The 10,046-nt window shown below is 37.4% G+C and overlaps 1 pseudogene; it reads left to right on the plus strand.

Moving 5' to 3' along the window:
- Window positions 1–6,798: 6,798 nt before the first annotated feature.
- On the plus strand, window positions 6,799–8,542 carry LOC141494144 (alkaline phosphatase, tissue-nonspecific isozyme pseudogene; annotated as a pseudogene).
- The last annotated feature ends 1,504 nt before the right edge of the window (window positions 8,543–10,046 follow it).

A 10,046-nucleotide genomic window follows, 5' to 3' on the forward strand; every position in this document is an offset into this window, starting at 1 on the left:
TCTTAATTAAAAATTGTCCCCATGTCTTTAACTCATCCTCTAATGACATGATCTTATACCCATTTCCCATTAGAGTGGCCTTCCTCTGAAAGTTTTTCAACTTCTTAATTTTCTTCTGACCATGCCTTGCATGTACATTGTTCCTTTGCTATTAGTAGCTACTTAACTACTAGAAAAAAGCCATTAATAGCACTTAATGTGCTGAAATCCAACTTTTTGTTGAGGTGTTTGATGAGATGCCTACTTGCTAAAAGTCACAAAGGTCATAATTAGCAGATTTGAACCCCATTTGAATTTTCAATTTGAACTCAAAGCTAATGACTCCTAATCTCCTGTTTTTCACTATGTCATTGTAAAGTTAGGAAAGCAGAAGAAAGGATTATGAGTTTAGGCTTCTTTTGGAAATGTTATTCTTTATCACAAAGTACAGTCATTTTTTTAGAAGGTGAAGGGAAGAGAAATTAATTTCTAGGAAAGTAAGTTTAAAAGAAGCAGAAAAGTTTGCAATAGATAACCTTAGTTTATGAGTTTAGAAGGGATTATCTATTACTAACCCAGTTATAAAAATGGGAAGAAAAGAGAACACTGGTGCATCTATTGGTAAAAATGTGATGGGGGGATGGGGGTGACTAGGTGGCTCAGTGGATAGAGCACTGGCTCTGGAGTCAGGAGTACCTGAGTTCAAATCCAGCCTCAGACCCTTAATAATTACCTAGCTGTGTGAGCTAGGGCAAACCACTTAACCCCATTGCCTTGCATTTAAAGAAAAAGAATGTGATGGGGGGATTGAGCCAAGATGGAGGCAGGAGAAGAGGCTTTCTTAGGTGCTCTCTTCAAAATATTTAAAAATCCTTAAAATTATGACTGACTAAATTTTTGAGAGACAGAGCTCACAGAAAGATCCGGTGAGGCAATTCTCCAGCCCAAGGTAACCTGGAAAATAGTGGGAAGCTCTATTTCAAGGATCGGAGGAGTGGCACCATGCTAGAGGGAAGGAGCTTCAGCCTCCCAGGAACGGCTCCAGAGTGCCTGGGAGCAGCAGCTTCAGTTTGCTGACCTGCACCCCAGGGAGCACCAAGCACAATTTGGAAGATTAGGAAGGAGACCTCTGCCAGAGCAAGGGTGAAGCCAAGACCCTCAGCAGGGCCAGGACACTCTGCACAGCCCAGGTCCTCAGCATGGCTGGCACTCAGTGCAGCCCAGATCCCAGGAAATGGAAGCAGGCCAGTGGAGTCGTCCAGTAGGAGCCTCCAGGCAGCTGCACCCTGAGTGCTCAGCCCAAGGAAAGAAAGGGAATGGAGGGAGACTGTCCAGGTCTGTCCTCTGTCCCTAGAACAGGACTCTGGGGTTCTGACCACATTAAGAGTCTAGTCACAGTCTAGGCCCCCCATAGAGAAGGGTCCCCTCTCCCCCTCCTCATAACCTCCAGAGTAGAGGGGTGAACTTATGGAAATTCTCAGATCAGGAGAGCAGTCAGAGTATCCTCACACATTGGGGTCCTTGTGTGTGGGGGTGTCCCAGTAAAACTCAAAAGATTAGGAAACATCCCCAAACCAGGCACAACTGGGGAAATGAGTAAACAGAAAAAAAGGAACCTGACTATAGACAATTACTTTGTCTATGATCCCATGGAGGATCAAAATACTCGGAATATGAGAAAGTCCAACCTTCTGCCTCTAAAGGCTCCAAGAAATATAGAAGTTGGTCTCAGGCTGTGACAGAGCTCAAAAAAGACTTTGAAAATCATGTAAGGGAGATAGAATAAAAATTGGGGGAAAAAATGAAAGAGATGCAGGAAAAACATGAAAATGAAGTCAGCAGCTTAGTCAAGGAGAGCCAAAAAAATGCTGAAGAAAATAACATGTTAAAAACAAGCTTAGGTCAAATGGCAGTTCAAAGTTATTGAGGTGAAGAATGCTTTAAAAAACATAATTGGACAGATGGAAAAGAAGATGAGAAAGCTCTCTGAGAAAAACAAATTCTTCAGATGTAGAATGGAGCTAAAGGTAGCTGATGACTTTTTGAGAAATCAAGATACAATACTTCAACACCAGAAGGATGAAAACTTAGAAGAGAACTTGAAATATCTCATTGAAAAAACAACTGATCTGGAAAACAGATTCAGGAAATATAATTTAAAAATTATTTGGGTACCTGAAAGTCATGATCAAGAAAAAAGCCTTGACCTTATTTTTAATAATTTCTACCAGAAAATTGCCCTGATATACTAGAAGACGAGGGCAAAATAGAAATTGAGAAAATCCACCAATCTCCCCTGAAAAGAGATCCAAAAAACCCCAGAATATTTTAGCCAAGTTCCAAAACTCCCAAGTGAAAGAGAAAATACTATAAGCAGCCAGAATTCAAATATCATAGATCTGCAGTCAGTATCACACAGGACTTAGCAACTATATTAATGGCTTGTAGGGCTTGGAATATAATATCCTGGAAGGTAACAGATCTTGGAATGCAACCAAGAATCAACTACCCAGAAAAGCTGAACATACTCTTCCAAGGGAAAAGATGAACTTTCAGTGAAACAGGGGAAGTTTTAATGTTCCTATTGAACTGACCAGAGCTGAACAGAAAGTTTGACCTTCATGTACAGGACTCAGGTGAAGCATAGACAGTGGAGGAGAAGGGTAAATTGTGAGGGAGTTAATGATGATGATGAACTACATGTATTCCTTCATGGAAAGATGATACTGATAATACTCATATGAACCTTCTCATTTAATAGCTGGAACTTTTATAGATGAGGCACAGGAAAGTGCTGAATTTGAATATATAATATATGATAAAAATGGAGTCAATGGGTAAAAGGGAAATGTACTGGGAGTAAGGGAAAGAGAGGTAGAATAGGCTAAAAATATTTCATATTAAAGATATTTCATGTAGCTTTTGCAATAGTATGGATGGAGGGAAGGTAAGGGGGCAATGAGGGAATCTTCATTCTCATTGGAAATGGCTCAGAGAGGAAACAGAATACACACTCAATAGCGTATAGGTATCCAGAAGAAAATGAAGAGAAGAGGGACATAGGGAGGGGAGGAGGGGATGTGGGTGATAGAGGAGAGGGTATAGCATAGGAGAGGATAGTCAGACATAACACATTTTTTTTCACTTTTTGCAAGCTACTGGGATTGAGAGGTCTGTCTGCGATCAAGCGGCCAGGTGGATGCTGGGTCTCTGGGGTGGGGATTTGACCCCAGGCCTGCTGTTCTGTCCACTGTGCCACTTGGCTACCTCATGGCACATTTTTTGAAGAGGGACAGATTGATAGGAGAGAGAAAATGTAATAGATGGTAGTGGGAAGGAATAGATGGAGGGAATTACAATCAGCAGCAACAGCTGTGAAAAATATGGAAGTAGCTACTATTATGGATTAATGATAAAGAAAGTGATTTAGACTGAAACACATATTTTTTCTCTTTCTTTTACTTTATTTCTCATGAGGTTTTTTTTTATTTTTGTAGGGGAGAGCTTTTATGTTTACTCTTAAACAAGAATATTTTAGTCATGTGTAAATAAATTAAGGAAAATTAAAAAATTAAAAAAGAATGTAGTTTGAGAATAAAAGCAAAGCAGGAAGTTGCAAATAAAAGTTAAATAAGAAATAAATAACAGACTTTTTCAAAGCTTGTTTATTCTAGTTCAATGGCAGTGATTTCTTTTATCATTCTTTCAAATTTTGTTTCTAACTTTTGAAGATGTAAACAGAGTCTGTGTACTTTTTCTATTTTATTTTGGAAACATGAACCCATGACTCATAGGCAGTGTAAAGGACTTGGCTATTCATCAGATCACTCCACATGTTCCTGAATAACTTTAAAAGAGGTTAACAAAGGAAAATAACTGTACATTACTTCTGCAGCCTATTTTAAAATGAAGATTTGACATTGTTTCAAGGTATGGCTTCCAGGATTATCTCTCATGTTTGGAAAACCTTTATTTAGAAGTTAATTTCTTTCTTTTTCCCTACCTCCACCACCTAAAGTGGTTTATGACACATAACAGCTTTTGTCACATCAAGTACAGAATTGATTATGGGAATCTAACTGATTCTCTTACCCATTTGTTTTGACCAACACTTACCATTGTTTTTCACTTGTCAGTATTAAATGTAATTTGCTGGATCAGTCCATTTTTAGAACAAATGCAAATTTTTGTGAATTCCCACAAATTCTGGATTCCCTCAGTCCTTTTTGGTTCTGCATTATCAGCAAATCTGATTCACTGCCATTTAGGGGTTCTGCTCTCAGTGAAGATTTTGATTTGTTTAAAAGAAGCAGAGGCTAATGCAGGACATTTTCAATTAGATATCATTTCTTAGTGCCCTTCTATGTGTGCTCCATCAGGGACATTGTGAATTTCAATGCCTGTGTTCCCAACATCTAAAAGGGTTTTACTGCCCTGCCAATTCAGCAAAGAGAATACAAGGGAGTTGGAGTTTTGATGGATCTTTATAGGTGAGAGTGAGGATAAAGGAAATTCTCTGTGTAGTTTTCTTTTTTCTATTTCAGCATCTGATCATTCCCTGAAACCTTATTGTATGGATTTATCTGATTTTCTCTTTAGGTGCTATATTCTAAAAATTGCCTTGAATATATACTGCATCAAACAATTTTATAAGTATGTTAGCATGGTTCTTTATAATTCAGCTGCTCTGCTTCCCTTTGGTAACTACTTGTACATTCTGTTTTTAGAGAACATTTTTTATCATTATTTTGCTTTACGAAATCATACCAATATAGCTTTCAGGCATCAAAAATCAATCATTTTTTTTCTCTTTCCCTCTAGGTCATGACTAGATGTATGTTTAGCTTTATTTTCAAAGTAAGGAATACTTTTGAAATTTGTGACTGGGGAAAATATCTATTTTTTAATATAAGCAATAGCTCGCCAGCTTGGCACATGGGAATTAAATAAATATATTACTTCTACTCCACATTTGAGCAAGACTAAAAGGACAGGGAAAGGGACAGCAATAGGGAGGAGATAGGGAAGTATAGAACTATTCATTAATCATGTATTAGTGCTAGGCATTGACCTAACCTTACAAATATCATCTCCTTTTATCCTCACAACTCTGTGAGGGGAAGTGCAGTTATCCCTATTGCATCGGTAAAGAAACAGATCTATACAATGTCACTCAGCCAGTGATTTATGAAGCCATATTTAAACTTGGTCTTCTGACTCCAGACTTGGAGCTCTATCCATTGTACCACATAGTTGCCTAATATGGGAACAGACATAGTCTGTGACTGATGGTTTCCTATAATATATGTGGAGGTTTCTGGAACCAGGAAGCTGGAAAAGACTACAATTACATGAGTCTTATTCAAGGAGGGACCAGAATCATTAAACTAGTGACCTATAGCCAGAAGAATGTTGTTCCCAGAGAATAAGGCTAAGATGGGTGAGGATATAGCAACAATAAGCAGGGGAAACATCTAAGGTCTAAGTTCAAATCCAAATCAGCAGGGAGGTTCTAACAAGACAGGCAGAAAGATGAAATAAAACTAGAAGGCATGAAACCAGTTTGGAGACTAGAATAATTCAAGATAGTTTCTCTTGATGTATGTTTATGTATGTGTATAGGTTTGTGTGTATACTTGTGTATATAAAGATTGCTCTGTTTTTCCTAAAAGAGTTTTTAGATGTTTCATACCTCTAGTGACAGTCTCATGCCCAGAGGAAACAACCATCTCTAAAATGACAATTGATAGACACGGGAAAGTAGGTATTTCTATATGATCAATGGAATAACTGAACTGATCAATCTAGGCGAAGTCTGAAAATTCAGTCCATTGTCTTTACAATGTCAAAATATTGATATCCAGGAATTTGTTTCTATTCTAAAATTTGAAACCAGGAATAATATTCCTTGCTTTTATCAACTATACTTCTCTCTAGAAATATAAATGAACACCAAAGATTCATAAGTTCTGGAAGACTGAAAAAGAGATAACCAATATCTGTGAATCCTCTCACTGTTAAATGTCCAAGAAATTTGACAATCCTTAAAGTAATTTTCTTGAAATATCTGGATTTTTTGATCTCTAAATTGTATATATAAATGTAAATTGTAAGTTCAAGTAGGTTTGGGAATCAAAGGATAAGCTGTGGATGTGGATCTGGTCTAGAATAGGTATAAGAATTCTGTAGCTGCCATGACAAGATTTTTTGTTTGTTTTGTTTGTGTGTTTCTTTGTTTGTTTTATCATCCCTCCCCAAGTTCAAGTCAATTCTGGTTTGCAAGACTCCTGGTGAGAGGTGACCATAGGTTCCTTGATTCTAAAGTTTTAGTATATTGAAGGTTGAGTTCTGCTTCCTGAGAAGGCTGTTAATTTTCTTCAAATTAGTCTGGCACATTCAGGATTTATTTGATATAATGAAATTGATGAAATGCATTTGACCTTCAAATTAAATAGAACCCAAAGAACAACTCTTTTGTCCTAACCAACATTTATGTGATTCAATATGTCATTACAACTAAAAGGGATATTTATCTATTCTTCTTATGTTATAAATGAATAAACTGAGACCCATAAAACTGATGTGTCTTGCTTTATTTAAGGTCAACAAGGTAGAAAGTTGCATTACTAATATTCTTTAAAAATAAAGTGCATTAATACTTTAAAAAATCAAAACAATACATTGTTTCATGCAGTCCAACATAAAGGGGGTAACTTTGAATTCCGGACTCCTGACTGCTGTTTTGGTTCAGCTCTTCAACTTGCATGAGATAGATGTCCAATTCTAGGGAGAACAAGACTGGCACATAAGTGACCAGTTATGCCTGAAGTCTCCAGGCTCAGGTGGGTGAAAAGATCAATGATCCTACCATGCTGTTTCTCCTTCCTTGTACTAGAGAAAGAGAAGAATCCTCATTATTGGAGAGATCAGGCACATGCTCTGAAGCTCCAGAACTTCAACACCACTATAGTAAAGAATGTAATTTTGTTTCTAGGAAATGGGATGGGATTTTCACAGTGACTGCTGCCCACCCTTTAAGATCAGCTTCTTCATGTATCTGAAGACAATTTCCAGCCTGAAATGGACAAACTTCCATTCATAGTTCTGTCCAATACAGACAACACTAATGTCAGGTCCCTGACAGTTCTGGGGAAGTCACTGCTTACCTCTGTGGAGTGAATAGCAATGAAGGTATATTTTATTGAGTGATACCTTCATCTGATCATACTGCAACACCATAAGAGGCAATGGGGTCAGCTCCATCTTACTCTGGGCCAAGGATAATGACAAATTTGTTGACATTGTGACCTCTACCAGAGTGAACCATGCTACACCTAGTACTGTCTATATACATTCCACTGATAGGGACTAGTATTCTGACAATGAGACACCTCGTGAGGCCTCGACCAAGGATAGAAAAACATAGTCTACCAGCTCATCCACAATATCCAAAACATTGAAATAATTATGGGTGGTCAAAAATATATGTTTATTAAGAACACAACTAATGTGGAGTATGCAGATGCTGATAAAGCAAGAGGGACAAAGCTAGATGGTCATATCCATACCTATGTTTAGAAGAACAAGAAGCCTTGGGGCAAAATAATGTCCACTAGTCTGAAATTGCAGGTAGTGGCTTAAACTGGACTTGGACCATGAGAACTTCCTCCTAGGACTCTTTGAACCAATGATATGATCTATGAACTCAAAAGAAGCAATCTGACAGATGCATAGATGAATGAGATGGTAGAGGTGGCTTATGTAAAGAATGTAATTTTATGACTAGAAGTTTCCATGCTCTGCTTTGACATCCAACACCTAGAAGGTGAAAGAGTCCTACAAAACTCAAGTCTCAAGCTCAACTGATCTCCACCTTGGTCATGAACTCTAAAGCTAACAGAATTCCCTACAGGTGGACTAAGGTGCTATGAAGATTTGGTCATCTAGCAGCAGATTCATATGGCAGTGTCCATGCTGTTTCTTTCCCCACAACTAGCTCATAGCAAAAATGAACCAGACAGGTACCATGATTTTGAAATATGAGTCTCCTCATTCTCATTGTTCCCTGGGGAAAGCACAGACCTGGGGAAATGCACAGAGTCTCTTATTTGAAAAACCTATATTCTTCTCTTGCACTGGAGGATACTGATGGTTTCTCCCTTACCCTTTTTCCCTCACCACATTGTGCATGTAATAGATTCCTCACCTTTGCCCTGTTCATTCCTCTCACTCCCATTTCACACAGGAGTCCCATTCTTCCTGTAGACTTCCAGGTCCATAGCCTAGATCTTATTATTCTTTTGCCACAGTCTCACCTCCAGGAATAGAGGGTCATGGAGGATAAGGTCTAACTCCCTCAAGTCTTCATTGTGATCCCCTGGGGCAGTGAATTAGGAGGGGATCAGTGTGACTAAAAGCCCTGGAGTGACTTGTGTCAGTCCTCTAGTGGAACAGACTCCCCCTTCTTTCCTCCCCTTCTCTCTCAACTCAGGTTCCCATCATTATCAGTCCAGCCCTCAGGCTTAATGAAAAGCCCATAGATTCAGTACGACTGTCACGGTGAGAGAGGGACAGAGGGGGACAGAGAAGGAAAGGGTCAGGGATGAAGCAGAGCTTCAGTGACAGCTATCTGTCCTCTTCCTTGTTGCTGTAAATGCCACTTTTAATCTCCCACAAAATTCTGTTCATAAAAATCAGAATTGTCTCATGCCAATCTTTTATTTTTTTTGCAAGGCAATGGGATTAAGTGACTTGCTCAAGATCCCACAGCTAGGTAATTATTAAGTGTTTGAGGGCAGATTTTAACTCAGGTCCTCCTGAATCCAGAGCCAGTACTCTATCCTGTTCACCACTTAGCTGCTCCCTACCAACCACTTAGTACAAATATACTCATAATTTTTCCTTGGAAGAAAGAAAAAAATTTTAAGCAAATGCCATATTCCTCACCCTTAGCTTATCAACTTTCTATGGTAGTATGGAGATATTCAGAGGTTTAAACACAAGTACTTTGCCTGTAAATAGAGTTTTTCTTTTAAAACATCATAATATATGTTATAACTCCTGAAATTTAACTCACATAAATTCCCCAATACATTTTACAATTCATTCTTCTATAGAAAAATAATGTAAAGATTGATGAGGGGGGAATCAGAAATTATATCTTTAGGATTTGAGTTCTAATGATCATATCATTAATTAATATTAAGGCTTATTTCATTGTAATGGACAGTTATCACTTCAAAAAATTTTAATTAACTGTTTATTAATTACAACATTTCTTCTAAAGTTATACATAAAGTAAAATGTGCTATTGATGGAAAGAATTCATTTTCTGCTTTGACCACAAGTTGCCACCTTCAAAAGATCAATAAGCAGAGAGGTTAATACTGATAATCTCCACCCTTTTATTTTGCTTAATTTTTAAAGAGTTCTTTTGATAGTGGTAATGCTGCCTGATCCTCTTGTAAAGATGAAAGAATGAGATCATTTTCTTTCTTTCTTTCTTTCTTTCTTTCTTTCTTTCTTTCTTTCTTTCTTTCTTTTTTATTTTTGTAAATAGTATCTTCTTTTTTCCCAATTACATGTAAAGATATTTTCAACATTCATTTTATAGTATTTTGAGTTCCAGTTTTATGTCCCTTCCATCCCTCCTCCCCAAAATAATAAGTAATCAGATATACTTTGTAAATGAATAATCATGTAAGTATATTTCCACATTGGTAATGTTGTGAAAGATGATTCAAAACAAAAGGGAAGAGAGAGAAAAAAATAAAAGCAAAAATATTATATTTTTATCTGCATTCAGATTCCATAGTTATTTCCCTCAATGTGGATAGCGTTTCACAAAATGAGTCCTTTGGAATTGTCTTGGATCATTGTATTTCTGAGAAGAGCTAAGTCAATCATAGTCAATCATGTTGCTGTTAATGTATACAACATTTTTCTGGTTCTGCTCTCTTCACTCAACACCAGTTCACTGAAGTCTTTCCAGGTCTCTTTCTGAAATCCAGGAGCTCATCATTTCTATTTTATTTATTTATTCATTTAATTTTTATTTTGGGAGGCAA

The sequence above is a fragment of the Macrotis lagotis genome, chromosome 7 (genome assembly GCF_037893015.1).
Source record: "Macrotis lagotis isolate mMagLag1 chromosome 7, bilby.v1.9.chrom.fasta, whole genome shotgun sequence".
Classification (NCBI taxonomy): Eukaryota; Metazoa; Chordata; class Mammalia; order Peramelemorphia; family Peramelidae; genus Macrotis; species Macrotis lagotis.